Raw genomic sequence first — 18,149 nt, 5'->3', positions numbered from 1 at the left:
TTGTAGGGCAAAGTAGCCATGGACAATACATTAAGGAACGTGTCTGTGTTAAAAAACAAAAAAAACCCTTTATTTATAAACATTAAAATTTATATTTTGTAGAGATTTCACATTTCAAAATATTCCGTTCTGCTTTTTTTCTCTCCAGACATTTAAAAATGTAAAAGTCAGTTTCAGTTTCTGGACATACAAAAACAAGTGCTGGCCTAGATTCGGTCCACAGCTGTAATTTGCTGAGCTTCGTATTTATTAAAGCACTTAATAAACTTCCATATATGTAAGTAGTTACTAATATGTGTAAGATCACTGTGGAATATTTGAGATATATTTTAACTCCAGATTGATTTCCCTCTGTCACCCCAAACTTGGTGAGATTCCCATTTGCCGTCTCTGCAATATTTCAATGTTGTCCTGAGGAAAATCATTTAAGAGGGGAGGATCTTTTGCTTGAAAAAGTTCTAGTATGCATTTCCCATACAGAGAGAAATGGTTGTAGAGTTACTTGGCATTTGAAATTAGATGGACTACTGAATTGTCTCAAAGTGAAGCATCCTGGATTTCCCTAGATGATGTTTGTTTATTTTACGCCTTGTGCATGTCCCAATATAGAACCCTGTCACATTGCATTGTAATTGTCTGTTTAGGTGTTGGTCTCCTGATGGATTAGGAACTTTGTAAAAGTAGAGACTGGGCCCCAGTACCTCCTAAACTGTCTGGCGATATTATTCACGTGTTTATTTATATTCCTGTCCAGCTAATAAAGACTCAAAAGAGCTTGCAAAAATACTTACAGGAAAAAAAACCAGATAAAATAGATGGGGAAATCAGGATAAAAGAGGACTTTGGGAGTTAAACTTATAAAGGTGAGGTAAGAGTATCACAGAGAAGTATGATCCACATGGTCTGCACGGTTGCTAGGTGTAGCCAGCTAACTTGCCCCTGGGATTTCCAGCAGCAGAAGATTGCCCTGATCTGCACATAGATGTGGAGGACCGTGACTGGTCTCCAGATGTTATTATAAGGGAGAAAGTGGTCACAGCATTTGGGAAATTGTGCCGGATTAGTGACTACATATTTATATTCTCTGCCCTTAAAAGATTATGTTATGGGTTCAGAAGTGAGAATTAGGGAAAAATTTGAACAGTAGGCATAGTTTATCTTCTGAGTTTCCCTGCTGCTTCTTTTATCACCCTTCTGCACAGGTTTCTACCCTATGCCGTGCCCCACAGGACTTTGATCTTAGCTCTCTGTTAGCTAATTACTATTGATATCCATTAGGTCAGCGTCACTTTTAGCAGCACTTTCAAAATCATAAAATGCTCTGAGGGAAATGAAAAGGCTCCATGGCAAAATAAGTTTGCAAACTTTGAAAATCTAGTTCCTTCTCTGAGAATCGCAATAGATACTTGCAGATTTATAAACCTTCTGGGAATTCCCCAGTAAATAGACCTGTATAAACGTTGTTTGACCTAACATTGATCAAGTGTATTTGATTATGGATTTTTTCATATAATCACTATTAACATCTTATGAATTCGTTTTCCATATATTTCAATTAACTTCCATTGAACAAATACATTTAGAGAACATACTTGGTGCACTGAAGTCTTCATAAGTGAGAGCAGTGATTCTTCCCTTCTTGGAGCTTACAGTCTAGCAAGGAATGACCCACTTTGAGAACAGATGCCTTACAACATTATTCCTTATAGCATGGGAACAAATTGTTTTTGAGATTAAACCGCTTTCAAGACCCAAAGAAATGATTCTTTAGGGTCGAAACATTTTGGGCTTCATGACAAGCAGCAAGGAGGAGAAGATATTTTTAGGGAGGTGTCCAGGATCATTGTTTCTTGGACCATACCATGCAGCATGCAGCCTATTCCATATACTTACAAATACAATTTGCAGCATTGTGGAAATGGCATAGAACTTGCGATCAGGAGATATAAATTTGAATCCTGGTTCCGTCACACATTCTTTTTGTCCTGGAGCAAAACAATGGCATGATTATATATTTAGAAAACACAAGAGAGTACATTCAAAACTATTAGAAACTATGAAAGAATTCGGCATGGTCACTGGTTACAAAATTTATATGTAGAAATCAATAGCTTTACTATATACTGACAATAACTGGTTAGAAAATTTAACGGGAGAAAAGTTTTCCTTTATAACAGCAACAAAAAACATAAAATAATAAATGTAACACAAAATGTTCAGAACCAAAATTTAAAAATGAAAAACAAAAAAATCTTTCTAAGTGGTATATTAAAACAACAAAAACAACTAAATTGAATGAAATACGTTGCTCTAAATAGGAAACAAACACTGTAAATATGTTTATTTTCCCTAATTCATGGCTATATATGATATACTGCCAATCAAAGTCTTAACAGGATTCTGGAGAACATACAAAGTGATTCTAAAATTAGTTAGAATGAATAAACATGTGAAAACAGCCAGGACAGTTTTGAAAAGTAAGAGAAAAGAGGGAATTCTTGCTCTTCTAGATGCTATTAGAAAACTTCACTTATTAGGAGAGAAAGGAGAAGGTCCACTGTTGTATACTCTTGTTTGTCATGTTCGCTGCTACACCCAACACACAGAACAGTGCCTGGGCAGTCAATTAATGTTGTTGTTGAATGAATGGTTGAAGGGATGACAAAGCTTCTTTATGTGCAAATATTGATAATCCCTCATTTTCAAGTGGTACAGAGGATGGGAAAATATGAAACAAGGTAGCACTCATAAGGAGCACTGACCTTGAAGCTGAACTTTCTGGGTTTGAATCCTGCCTCCATTACTTGCCAGCTGAGTGGCCTTAGTTGAATTCCTTAACCCCTTGGTGTCTCAGTTGCCTCATCTCTAAAATAGGGATGGCAACTGTACTTACCTCATCTAGTTGTTGAGAGTAAATTTGTTATCCAACTAAAGCCTGTGAAGGAGGCCTAGCACAGAATAGCTCTCAGGCAATATTTGTTGAATGAAAAAGTGAAGGATGGAAATTTATAAATGTAGCCTTTCTCAAAGGTCAATGATATGGCATCGTAAATCTAAACATCTGCTTTCATGTGAATGACCTACCTAACAAACCAGTCTCAAAGTTCTTTAACTGTCTTTCATTCCAACTATGCACCCATAAACCACTTTACCAACCTACTTGCATGGTCTCAACCAAAACCTTATTGTCACTTCAAAGTAGTTCTCTCTGGAACCTTATATAACAATTTCCGTCCACTCAGATGTATTAATTCCTGTCCATAACCTTATAGTCTTTCACCATGTTCACTCTTTTATCCCCGCTCCAACTGTTCTTGCACTTTTCCAAGCACCTTAAATCTCTTCCTTTCTCTCAGTCCCTTACCACCTCATGAATTTGCTTCTTCCTTATCTGGCTTAGACATAATGTCTTTCTCGTCAGTAAAACCAGTTTATTTTCCTCTCTATTTCTCTTGGCACTTGTCATGAAAATCCTATAACTGGGCAGCTGAAGGGTGGAAATCTTAGTGTCACCATAGATTCATTGGGTCTCCAACCTCAGTTTGCCTTTTGGTAGCACGCAGTCATACCTTTAACACATCCTTCTCCAATCCCCCACATGTTTCAGGTTGTGTTAATTATTCTAAGCTTCTCCATTTCTCAAATTTTCTTAAACATTTTGATCCATTTCTTAATTTGCTGGAGTTTGTGGTCAAGTATTTTTTTCAAGAAGGACTTATAGGCATTATATTTTCTGAATTCTTTCATGTTTGAGAATGTCTACTTCTATTTGAAAACTATCTTGGCTGGATATAATATTCTTAGGTTCTTACCTTCAGAACTTAATGAATATAGCTTCATTGTTTTCTGGCATTGAATGTTTGTGTACAGAAATTGATGCCAGCCTAATTTTTCTCCCTTGCAGACATTTTTGTTTTTGTGTGTGGAGGCCTGAAATTAAATAACTTCATGATATGCCTTGATGTTGAACATTCGCCTTCAAATTTTCATGCTATCCTTAGCATTGAATGTTTGGAATCAAATTTTTCTGGAACCTATGTGCCCTTTGAATGGCAATTTCAGGTGTTGCTTCATTTGGGGGAATTTTCTTATATTTTTTCTTTCATTTGTTGAGTTCCACACTTCAGGGGCACCAGTTATGCTTACTGGGAAGATTGTTTGCCTATTATAGCTATCAGCTTTATTCTGACTGCTTTAATCTCTTTGTCCTTTTCATCTGCATTTTTGGAAGTGAGGTTACTCCAAATCTTTATTTATATTAGCACTTCAATTTTCAGACATGTCTACGCTGTTTTATACTGTTTTTAATTTATGTATGAGTTTTTCATCATGGAATGTGTTCCATCTGCTCTTTGTTCCTCCATTTCTCCTTACAGCACTCATTTGTGTGAATCAAGTATATTTTGGTATTCTATCTGATCTCTTCTACTGAGCTATGTTTGTAGCTATACCTCATTGTGTTATTTTTTTTAGTGTTCTCAGACTTTAGAATCATGAAAAATTGTATGGAGAGCTTATTAAAACACATATTGCTAGTACCAATCTCAGGGATTTTGATTCAAAAAGTAGGAGGTAAGACCTGAGAATTTATATTTCTAAGTTCCAGGACAATACTTCAAGAACCAGTTTTCTAGAGAATATATTATGCATCTTTAACTTACCACAGTCTACTATCAAATGATCCACCTCATGAGTGCTGTAAAAAAACTAAAAACAGAAAAATTCATTTTATCCTTTATTCCCCTTGTGCTCTTGTTGACATGCATTTTACATCTACATATGTTAAAATTCCACTATATAGTTATTATTTTTGTTTTAAACTGTTAACAGATTTTAAAATTAATTTTATAATATATTACAGATAATAAAAACATCTTTTATATTTACCTGTGTGGTAGGCAGGCCCAAGGGTGCCCCCTACCATGATCCCTGCCTCCTGGTCTTCATGCCTTTGTATAATCTCCTCCACTTTAGAGTAGGCAGAAACTCTGACCTGCTTCTAACCAATAGAATATGGCAAATATGATAGGATGTCACACCTGTGATTATGTTCCATTATATAAGACTCTGTCTTGTTAGCAGACTCATTCTAGAGACTCCCCTTGCTGGTATGAAGTTAGTGGACATGTAGCAAGGAACTGGAAGCTGCCTCTAAAAACTACTGGTAGCCTCTCAGAACTGTGACCAATTTCCCAGCAGGAAACCAGGGCCCTCAGTCTTGTAACCTCAAGGAAATGAATTCTGCTAGCAACCTAAGTGATTCTGAAACCATATTCCTCCCCAGTCATTACCAAATGGGAAAGCAGACTGGCTGACACCTTGGTTGCAGCCTTATGAGAGCCTGAGTAGACAATGCAGTTAAACTGTACCTGGATGCCTAACTCACAGAAACTGTGAAATAATAAGTGTGCATTGTTCTGAGCTGCAAAATTTGTGATAATATGTTACATAGAATAGAAAACTAATACAACCTCCCTACTTGCCCTTTATGATGCTTTTCTTTCTTTTCAGGCTTCCCTCTGATATCATTTTCCTTCTGCCAGAACTTCCTTTAACATTTCTTGTAGTGCGGGATGGCTGGTGATAAAAACCTCTATTTTTGTCCATTTGAAAATGTTTTTATTGAGCTTTTATTTTTGGAGGATATTTTCATTGGTTATAGACTTATAGGTTAACAATATTTTTTTCCTTCAGCATTTTAAAGGTATTCATTGTCTTTTGGCAGCCACTGTTTCTAATGAGAAATCAAATATCAATCAAAGAGTAGGCATTACTATAAAATAATTCTTTAAATATAGTGCAAGAAAATAAGGTTAGAAGTCCCACTTAAAAATATGTCTTTCAAAATTAATTCTGAAGAGGACATTTTACACTACAATAAAATAGTTAATTGGCATCATTGATTTTATTTCTCAAGTGTCCAAGCCTAACTAAGATTTCTGTTTTAAGCTAATAAAAAAACAATCTCACTTTTGCATTCTATACCCTCATGGTTTGCTTTTTAACAGAAGTTTAAGAAATCATTTTGAATTCTGCTAATGATTTGCTTAATTAGCAAATAAATGACAAATAAATAAATATATTTAAGATAGGAGACGTACACAAGAAAAATAAGTACTATATTTTCTAAAACTCATATTAGAACTAAGGTCAGAGTGGAAGTTGAATATGAATAGCAACATAAATTTATTACCAAATTAAAGTGAACTTAAGGTTTAGATGAGAGTATGAACAGACAAAAAGAGAAAAAAGAACAGGAAAAAGTATATTATCAGGAATTGGGGAATATAGGGATGAGAGGGAATAAAATTTTTTTTTTTTCTTTTTTGGTGTTTGTCATTCAATTAGTGCTTAAAAGGGATCCTAGAATCAAGGGATTATATTCTAATCACTTGAAAGCAACAATAAAATACTTTGTAATAAGAAAGTAAGGTATAACTGAAAAATAAAGAGGTTGAATTTGTTTCTGAACTTTTAAAGTTATTTATTTTATTATATTATTAAATTTTCAAAACACTTGGGTTTTATCGACCTCCAACTAAATGGAAGGCAACATTCCAGAATTTGGGATCATAAATCTACCTGATGATACAGAAATTAAATTTTACTATGTTCAGAAATCGGGGAACTCTTTTAGCATATGATATAAAGTGTTTACGTTTACAGAATTCTTGGGTCCCCCTCACCTGTCTGTTTCAGTAAATAGCACATGGGAAATCACTTCATCTCTTTGTTTCCCTTCCTGACTTAAAAATAGATGGAAGGGACTAAAATTCTGAATCTGTTACAGTATATTCTTGAGATATTTAACTTCAGTGTCTTTGCTCCTGAACCTTATCAAACCAACATGTTCCTTTCTTACGACCTAAGATACATATCTGCAAATTTAGAGGAACAGAGTGAGATCACTGCATGAAATAAAATCAGTTTTTCTTCATAAGGATACATCTAACATCTCCTTGTAGCTATGTTCAAAATGACTGGGTCAGTACCTGTTGTAGGAACTCCAAGAATGATGCTAAATTGGGGAAAGGTTTCTTTACCTGGTAATAGCATAAGTTCCAAGCTTATGGCGCCAGCACTGCTTATTATTCCCAGCAGACCTCTGCTTTGATCACAGACCTCAGAAATTCCATTAATCATTTTTGTTCCCTTAAGAGCTAGGAGACTATACCCAAAGGAGCAATACTAGAAAAGCATAAGATTATAGACTGTTCATTCATTTCCTAATTTGGGGTCTACAAGTTTAGCATTTAAGAAGCCAGGTATTTCTTACTGCTGGCAGTAGGAGACAGTGACGCCTGATTAGGATTATGCAAACTAAATGGTTAGGATCATCCTTGATGTGGATAATTTAAAGATAACAAATATGTAGCCTTAATTTAGTGAAATTCCTTTGAAAGAAGTATATAGCATTCTTTTTGTATTACTATGTTCCACCAGATTGGATACATCAATATTTACCTCAGCACAGACTATTCATAATAAGAAAAATAAAATGGTGATTGGTTTTCAAATATTATAATATTCTGAAGATTTTTTCTTTTGCTGTCCTCTTAAGGGTATTCTTAAGCTTACATATAGGGTGAATTAATTAATTACTTTTATCAGAGAAAGGACCTTAACAAAGTTGATTTAAGTGCTTGCTGCTATAAATTGCTTCTCTTCTATTTTTTTAAACGAATAAATTGCTTTTAATGCCTTCAAGAAGCCCCCATGTATGTACTTTTAAATTTTATGTACTTGTTACAGAGAAAATGAGCCTAATGGTGCCAGAATTAACAGTACATTTATGTGCTCAATTTCCCTATGACTTCCTTGGTCAGGTCTTTTATTTTTCCCTTATCAAATCAGGAGCAATTTCCCCTTAGTAAATGCTTTGCAACTTACTCTGGAGTCTATACCATTACTTGTTTAGCACTGAATCATTTATGTACCGAACTCTGCATCTTTCACTTTCCTGTTGAATCGTGCTTTTCTTCTTGTGTTATCAGGAGAGAAGTTAAACTCTTTTTTTCTCTCTGAGCATTTAAAAATGACATTTTTAAAAGCAGAACTTCTTTGATGATGTAACTAGGATATATCATTTGATGAATTCTATAAGAATTTTATAATAACCCAAAAGTAAATTTAACAGAAAATTTCCAGTTCCAGGAATAGTTTGGACAAATTACCATAATAATCCCTTTATTAAAAGAAAAAACATCACAAAGTAAAAACAGAACAAGTATACTTTCAAGTGTGTAGCAGAAACAAAGGGGGTGTTGAAAACCAGTAAGTGAGCATGCAAACTGAGCTCTCTACATGCATGCAGGATCCATAAGGTTTACATCCTCCATGAAGGGAGGTATTAGAAGAACTCCACCCAGGCTTAACTCTCTTGACCTGAGTCAGGGGAAGGACTGACACGCGAAAAGACAATTCACAAAGCAGGAAACGCAAATGGCCAATAAGCTTATGAAAAGATGTGTAATCACCTTAGTAATGGAGGAAAACCAAATTAAGACAATAGGAAATACAAATACCCTTTCCCCATCTTACACTTACTTTGAGCTATGCACTTAGCAGGTGGAATTGTGAACAAAGTCACTGATACTATTCCAAATATATACATATATTTGTACAGTCAAAAAATGGGGTATGATAAACATGTTAAGTCGAACCATTATATATTTTGGCCTATAACAAGAATGATTTGATATGGCTTGATCATCTAATATACCTGATGCAAAGTACTGCTTAGAAAGTTTTCAGAGCACATTGACATACAGACCCCATAATGGATCTGATGATTCCAAGTGTTACCCCCAAGAAGCTTAGAGAAAGCAGAACAAGGGTCAAGCTAGCATCTTGGGATTGGCGATCTGGGTTGAAAAGCCAAGTGCACCAGGGAAGCAATGCTGGGTCTCACGGGCCTTGTTGGTCACAGATCCTATCTTAGGAGAGGAGTTGCCAGTAGCAGAGCTAGACGATTATTAGCAAGCCCACTCTGAGTGCAGTTTTGACAGAATGCATCCGTTGGCAGGAGTGTGAGAGGCAGCAAATGCTTGTGGCTTGTTTCTGCTCTGACTGCAACATTAACTTGTCTTAACCTTTACTTGGCTGAGTGCCTGAAACTCTCCTTAGAAGAGATGCAATTATCCCCTTGCCCTTTTTCAAAATTCTCTCTATGTCACTTTGTAGTTGGGCTGCAGCAATGTCATACCTGATGGCTGGTGTCTGATATGAGCCCTAGCCAAGGATGTCATTAACTGGAGAGGGCACAGTGATGTAACTCTATATGATAATCTATAGTGAACTATCCTGTAAGTGCTACAACCCCCAAAGCTTTTACTGGTTCAACACTCAAGCCAAACTGCAGTGCAGAAGGGAAAGGAGGTGATTTGTTTGCTCAGGGATTGGGTCAGAGCTGGCTGGACTATGTCAACTAAAGGATCCTCCTCCTATTGCAGCTCTGATACACCAGCTCCTGAATTCCTAAATTAAAATGAAAAACTAGGGCTCTGTCTCACTCTGTCTCTCTGTTTTCTCTCTCTGTCTTTCTCTGTCTACCTTTCTGACTGTTTTTCCCTCTCTCCCTCCCTCTGAATACTATGAGACCCTTCTTTGAGAAGAAATCCACCTACATAGCACCTTTCCTAGAAGGTTTTTAGCAACTCTTTACTTGTATAGGGTCCTTTGTGAGTTGTTTTGCTCTGTGTGTGTGTTTCAAATTTCACCACAGCCAAAATCTTTATTAAATTTTTTCCTTTGCAAGAGAATCTCATTGCCTTTATTTACCTTATTTTTGTTTCTATTCATTCATGAACCCATTCCTCCATTAATCCAATAAACATCTTCAGTATAGTTGATACAATATTAGGTTCTGTATGCTATAGCAGTTAAGAACATGGTTTCTGGAGTCAGAAACCTGGGCTCCAGTCCAGGATCATCTACTTACTAGATATTACTTTGGGTTTTCTAATCTCACTACTACTTATTTTTTTTCATCATCAAATAGAACCTACCTTAAAGAGCTGTTAGGATTAAATGAGATAATCAATATAAAGAGATCTGCACAGAAGCTGGATTCAATAAATGTGAACTCTTATTAATAATGACTTAATGAAAATTGTTTATTTTATCCCTTATCCTTTTAAATGAGAGCCACAGGAATAGTTCTACAGCTAGGCCGTGCCCGAAGCAAAGATGCCTTTTCCATATTATTGTAAGATATTTTAACAGCATCTAAACTGACCCTCTTATTCTTCTCCAGGAAAATCACCTTGACCTGGAAACTGATAGTCTCACATCCAATAGAAGCCTTTGTTCCCAGAAGCCACAGGAAAAAGAAATGTTACCCTCTTCCTATTTCCCTATTTATCCAAATTAATATGCAGTCCTAACGCTCTTCCTGGTGGAGTAATTGAGTTCTTTTTTTCCTATTTAGTCCTTACATGAGGATATTCATAACATCAACCAAACTTTCCAAAAGTTAGGCAATTCCTTTATGAAATATATTTATTTCAAGGGCTCATTCTAAAAAAAATATACAAAGAACTCTCACTTCCAAAAAAATTAGTCAGCCACTATTTCCATCAAATCACAACACAAAACAGACCTAGCCAAAGGGCTTGGTGCCTTTCTGTACAACTTTTGGGAAGAAAGGCCAACAAAGAATCCTTCTTGACCTAACGTAATCCCTCCTACATTTCTTAACTAACTACAATTCAATGCAGTAATGTTTGAAAATGACACGGCAGTGTTTCATTCTTTTTGCTATTAACACCAAAGATGAAAGTTGATAGAATGGGCATCATTTTAAACAGGGTTTGAGGAAGGAACTAGCTGTGCTTCGTGAAAGTAAGCCTCTTTGCACACAAATAAACCTGGCATAGACAATAATCTCCATCATCTCTCCAAGCACACCTGACTAAAATTTCAGAGATTCAAAGAATAAAAGTACATAATACACCCTGACATGATGGGTTTCAACCTCCATCATGCTGGATTACCTCCAACATGAAGGAAAATATCCTGCATTATTTTATACATTTTCCTAAGGATAAACAGCTGATTCTCGTGAATAGACTGAAAACCCTTCAAAGCAAACTTAGTATATAATGCCCAAGGTCAGGGCTTATTGTAGGCTCCACGTTTTCTCTAATTTCTTAATCTGTTCCTCCTTTCAGACTCACTCATGAGTATTTAGAAATTTTTCAATTCAACCATGTGGGTAGAACCTACCTTGGTGACACTTTCAATGACCCGAACTACAGCATTTATCTTCCCACCATCATCAAACTTCAGGTCTCAGTCCAAGTGTCACTTCCTTCCCAATATTATAGTTTCATCTCTCCCTGTCCTTTTCCCTTTGTTTTATTTATCATCAATTGAACTATTTTCATATGTGATTATTTGATTCACACCTGTCTCCTCTACTAGATTAAAATTCCTTGAGGATAGGTAGCTTCTGGTTTGGTTTTTCTTTCCTTTATATTCTATTTGCCTAGCAAAATTCCTAGAATATTACAGTCAACCAGTAAATTATTGAACAAATGAAAGAATTCATAAGAATTAATTTCCTCCAAATTATTTTCTTTTATTTTGCCTTACTACAGTCTTCCAGATATTTCCTAGTTCACATTTCTCATGGAATTAAATTGTCCCATTTATCTGGCTGAATCGTAATTAAACCTTTCCTCTCCTCCCATTGGTAAGTCTAAGAAACCAAACTTTTCCCCATTGTGACACTCCCATATGTTATGTCTCAAATCAGCCCAGATAAAGTAGGTGTTATGAGTCAGCCACAATAAACACAAACCCCAAGCAGTTAAAGGCAAAGAGCTGCATTTTAGATAAATTCTGAAAAATGCTAATTGTGCTTCTAAAGTGCTAAAAATTCTGCCCTGGAATTTAGCTAAATAAACACAAATCTAGGCATAAGATGGTTTGCATAGTATTAGACTGTTTTAAAACATAAATTCCAATATTCGCTACTTTTAGAAATTTTATAAGTAATATAAAAGAAACAATAGATTATTGAGATTTGAATCACATGGTAAGAACTTCCATATAGACCAACATAAAAAGGAGCCTCTGAAATTTTCACTGTAGAATCTCAACTCTTCCCCTGTAACTGACACCTGAAGCATTTGAAACATACTTTCTAGACACTCATCAGAGAATTCAACAAAAGATCAGAAATTCAGCAATTTTGTAAGAAGCTTACTTGAAAAAATTCAATATTTAAGAGTCAGCCAGAGAAGCATGCTAACTATTCAATCCTCAAGATAATTCTGGCTCCATTCCTTAATTAAGTTATCATGAGAAAGAAACTTGGGCTGTAGTATCCTAGTTTTCTGAAAAACCTATTTTCCTTTTGGACTTAATGATATGAAGAACATTTCTTAGCCTTACTAAAATGATTTTCCATTATGTTACTCATTGGCCTTTATCTAAAGATCCACATGATAATTCCTCCTAAAATTTTGCACAAGGAAATGTTTCTCTGTCTAAATTAATATCTAGACTTTCTTTTTATCAGGTACTTCATAACTGTGATCCAATATTCTTCACTCTATTTTTCACTTTGTTTAATAGAAACCTAAAGGTTAACTTTTAAACTTTTATTGTGGCTATTGACTAACTTCAGGTATTCCCTTGCTTTCCTTCTGATTGATTTTGAATATTATTAAGCTTTGATTTACATCACAATTGTATTGACCCTCTTTGAAATAGATGAGATGGAAGTATAGTGACCATACATCCTGGATTTTCCAGGGATGTTTTGATTTCAGTGGCTTTATTTTTTTACTTGATGGTAATTAATTAAAATCTAACAATATACTTCCATATTCTCATATTCATAAAAATTTTCATGAAAATAAATTCACTCACCATTGAAAATTTGAAAGACCCTGTGTCCTAATTTTGGGTTAAGAGAATATTGTCACATAGCTTTATATCATAAATAAACCCAACCTCATTCTAGTATTCCAGACTCATATTTCCACTGACCGTTAGACACCTTCACTTGGATGTCCCCCACATACCTCAAACTCAGCATATCGCATATCTTTTTTCCACCAAACGTAGTGCTTTTTCCTATGCTTTTCATAACTTGGTCAGTGACAAATTATCCAAGTGATTTCTCTCAATGGCCCCACCCTATTCAAATCAATCATTAACTTTATCTGATCTCTGAAATGCCTAATATATTACCTCCTCTCAGTTTTTTCCTTCACTCTTCAAGTTCATCATTTCTCCTTGGCCCCTTTCTATTGTTTCCCAACAGTCCTTACCCACTTTTCCAATCTGATCTCTACCCCATTATCTGAGTTTTCTTTCTAAAACTAAATTCTGATTATGCCATTTTTCTTTTTAAGAAAATCTCAGTATTTCCTCCATTATTCGTAGAATAAACTTCAGCTTACATAACCATGACATGTAGTTGTTGTTTCCTATCTCAATTTCTACCATTTACTCCCATAACACAAGTGTTTGTAGCTTTCATCCACAACCACTTCCCTCCCCCACCCTCATCACAACTCTTTTCAAGGACCCCCTTCCTCTAGCCAGTTTGGGAGAAATTAAAAGTACGTCAATGCACACCAGAGCCTACTTTTCTACTAATGCTAGCATCTACCTGCTGCTCTTAGGTCTAGTTCAAATCTTCACTTGCTTCGCTAAAGATCATGTAATTCTGGAACAACCGTCCCCCTCTACTGCTGGTGCCTCCACCATGTGGGCATCAGCAGAGGAGTAATGCCAAGGGGCCTGCCCTTCTCTTCTCTGTCCTACCCTTAAATTCCCCATGGCTCCACTAATATGAGGCTGTTATATATGGCTGACTTGTATGAAAGGCTTAAAGACATTGAGAGAGAACATACAGAATAATTAGGACTAGGGACCAGCTTAATATTAAATATGCAACATTGCTGATTTTCAAAACCCTTCTGCCATCTTTGCAACTGGGAATTTGTCAACAAGTAGACTTTTCCTTCTGAAGCCTCTAACCACTTTCTTGGGCCCTCTCTCTCTGTTCGTTTCTCCCTCTGTCCTTTTCTCCCTCTGTCCTTTTCTTTTCTCCCTAGATGCCTATATCCAACTCTAAAGTTCCTCGTATTTATCATATAGAGTAGTTTTACTTTCCACTCAATCTCCCTGAGCAGGAAGAAGTTCAGTCTGTGAGTAACAAGCTACAAAGTGGGCCTTTCCTTTTTTAAAACCAGTATGGTTTAGCATAGTGAGAAAATAAATTAGTAATTTTCCTACTAATCTGTTTTCCTTTTGCAATTGGATAGAAATCAACAACAATAAAACCAACTTCTCAGAATAACTATAGGCCTCTTGGCAAATAAGAATATGTTTTAATTGTTAAACAGGTATTTCTTTTTCCGCTGACGTATATTCTAACACAAAACCTAAACTCATAAAAGCCCTAAAAAAAAAAAAAAAAGCCCTAAAAGAAGAGGAAGGAAAACTGATGAATTACAGTTCAGACCAAATGATGCCATCTAGCTATCAAATAAATTATTCATCGTAGCTATTTATATGGTGTAATCCTTATACTTACCTGACAATGTGCTGACGAATTCTTCTTTCTACTATATTTTCCTCAGTCGACTTATTCAAGTCTGAGAAGAAAGGTGAGAAAACAGTGGATTCTCTCTCTCTTCTTAGAAAGTACTTAGATTATGTTTGTTATTCTAAGTTGTAGATTAAAAAAATTAAATTATTATATTTACAGGAAGGAGAGTCTCATCTATGTGACTCCTTTAAAGGATGAGAGTATAAATGTACTTAGGGAACAAACTGGATCATCCAAATCTGCTTTATTATTTCATGAATCACTGAATCATAGGCCTGGCAGGGACCTTGAGAGTCACACCACCAATCTCAGCAAGAAGACATTACATATACCAGATGACCACCAATCCCATTTTTATTGCCTCACTGAGAACTTCCTACATTTTGCCTGATAACTCGTTCTAGTGTAATAATCCTGGATATCAGAATAGTCTTTCCTAATGAATAACTGAATTCTTCATGTTGCTTTCTTACCTTCTTATATTAGCCCAGAGAAGTCTGTATAATTAACTCATAATTTTCTCCAACTAAAAATTATTTTATTTTATTTTCTGGTTTCAAAAGATTTTCACAATCAGAGTATAGTTAAGTGCATGGGCTCAAATCCTGCTTCCACAGCTTACTATCTGTGTGACCTTGGGGAAATTTTTAAACCTCTTCTTGCCTCAGTTTCATCATCAATAACATTGAGGTAACAACAGTACCTACTTCATAGGGTTCTTATGAGGATTAAATTAAATGAGTTAATATCTGTAACTCCCTTGAATAAATGTTGGCATATAGTATTATAAAAAATATTTGTTAAAAATTTAAAAGCACTTTAAAAAATAAAAAGGAAAGAAAATCTAGAAAAAACAACAAAAGAAACAAATCACCAATAACCTCACTCTAGAGATAACTGTTTGCATTTTGATGTTTCCTTCTGTCCTATGTATATATAAATCACACAGATAGCACATGATTGGGATGATGCTATATTTGAGAAAAGGGTCTACATCATGAACTTCTTCACTTAATGTTATTTTATGGGCATATCCATAAAATATCTTTAAATATCTTTGAAAATATCTCAGTATTCTTAAAAATCTTTGAAAATCATATTTAGGGGTTTTACAGCAATTCATTTTATGGACTTATCCCATCTCAGCAATCCCCCTATTATTGAGCTATGTGATTGTTTTCAGTATTTCCTTGTTTTAGCTAATGCAGTGATAAATATCTTTGTAAATAATTTTTTATCTATCTCCTTGAATATTTCTACTCTAAGTTTTCTTGAAAGGATATTTTGAAGACTCCAGGTACAAACTGTTAACTTGTGCTCCAGAAAGAAATGTATTAATTGATGCTCCTATGAAGCAATGTATGAGACAGCATCTCTCACGGCAACATTAAATATTACTTTTAAAAAAGGAAAAACTTCCCAATTTGATGATAAAAATCATGTTTAAGATGCTAATTTGAATGTTTTGATTCCTGGTGGAAGTGAATGTTTCTGAATATCAAAATTAGTGAATTTTTATTAAGTTATGCCTTAGTCTTTGGCTCTATAATTGGAAGTCATTGTTCTTTTACATTTTCCCTTGTGTCATGCTTTCTAACTTTAATCCACTTTGTGGCTCTCCTCTAGGGTTTTTTTCCTTCCTTGGGTTATTTTCTTACCCTGGTTTCCAAGATAAGAGGCTACTTTAGTATTGGGGCCAGACTACTTGTTTTGGCAAGAATTTATAAATCAGGAGAATTTATCATGTTCCTATTTATGCAAGTCATGAACAATCATCAAGTGACTGGTATGAGTAAGTATTAATCTAGGTACTAGGAGGTAAGAGAGGTGCTTGCCCTCCCAGAGTTTAAAGTCTAACTGGAGAGAAACGTCTAAGCCATGAAACAATTAGTGATCAATACAAGGCAGCCTACACTGGGTGAATTGTGGAATACATATATAGATACTAAGTGCTGTGGTCATTTAAAGAAAGGAGAGATCAATGATGATGTGAGAAATCATCAATGAGGTTGGCCTTGGCAAAGGGAAGGACAGGCAGTTCAGGTGAAAAGAACTACAGAAGTAAATGGCAGCTTAGTATAGATACAAAGAGCATGGATTTTTGTGTCAGGCTTGGGTGGGAAGTCTCAGCTCCACCATTTATTAGCTTTAACCTTAAGCAAGTTTATTAACCAAACTCTCGGTTTGAACCCCAACCCTGCCATTTATGAACTTGGTGACAAAGCTAATCACTGGGGCAAACTAATAATTTCTTGGTAATGGTAAATCTAACTTTGCTCATGGATAACATCAGGGTAATCAGAGTACCTACCTCATAGCATTGTTGTGGGGATTAAATGTGTAAAATATGAAAACAGGGGCCTGGCACGTTATAAGCACTCAATAGTGTTAGTTTTCATCATTAACCTCTTTAAGCATCAATTTAGTAAATCACTTGTTTTTATGATGTAATAATGATTTTCCACCATAATAGATAACTATTGGTGTTTTGATTGAGAATTGGACAGAATTGTCACTGCAAAGGAGAAGAAACTGGAACTGGAGGTTTTTCCCCAAATCATGATGCACATCTTATATTTTGAAGTGGAGTGCTTGGCTCAGTTTACTGTTAATTATAGCCCACATCCACCGACCTATGTCTCTCTCCATTTGGGCTTGAGAGCCTAATTTTTCTCTGCAAGACCCAAAGTCAGTTGACTTTTTAAAGATCAAATTCAGTGCTCTCATTAATACATCCTAAATAAAAGATGTAATTAACATTCCTAAAAATGGGAATGTTAATTTAAAAAGTAATTAAGTAAAGGAGTTAATTAAAGTACCAATTAGGTAAAGAAGTATTATATTAGCAACACTAAAGAGGATGAAAGGATTTAGAAAAATCAAAACTCTAAGTGTGAATGTTTTAAAATATAGACACACATTTTTTTTTTTTTTTTGACACACATTTTTTGACACTCCTCCCTTCATAAGGTGGAGCCTAGTTCCCCTTTCCTTGAATGTGGGCTGGATTTAGTGACTGTATAGAATGTGGTGGAAGGGACAGTGTTTGACTTCTGAAACTTGGCCATAGGAAACTTTGCAGCATCCTCCTTCTATTTAGTATCACACTCTTTAGGGGAACCCAGCAGTCATGTTTTAAGGAACCTTAAGAGGCCCTATGGAGAGGTCCATGTGTTAAGAACTCAAGGTCTCCCACCAACAGCCAGCACAAACTTGCCAGCATTGTGAATGAGCCATCTTGGAATTGACTACTCCAGTCCCAGTCAAGCCTTAAAATGCTGCAGCCCCAGCCAGTATCTTGACTGCAACCTTATGAGACCCGAGCCAAAACCACACAGCTAACCTCCTCCCAAATAATAAAAGTTTATTTTTAAGTCATTAAGTTTGGAGATAATTGAACATGATATACAATGAGATACTTAACCTAATTCACTTGAGAAAAAAACAAGTCAAATACTCATAATTAATTAGAGGAAACTTTTGTTAAGCAAAATTGAAGAAAATAATTGGAAAATATCAATCAGGAAATTGACTACAACCAGGTCACACATTTTGGCAGAGACTAGCTAGCTGTCCA

Source organism: Balaenoptera musculus, chromosome 17 (genome assembly GCF_009873245.2).
Source record: "Balaenoptera musculus isolate JJ_BM4_2016_0621 chromosome 17, mBalMus1.pri.v3, whole genome shotgun sequence".
NCBI classification, from domain to species: Eukaryota; Metazoa; Chordata; class Mammalia; order Artiodactyla; family Balaenopteridae; genus Balaenoptera; species Balaenoptera musculus.
Note: the sequence above shows the minus strand (reverse complement) of the source record.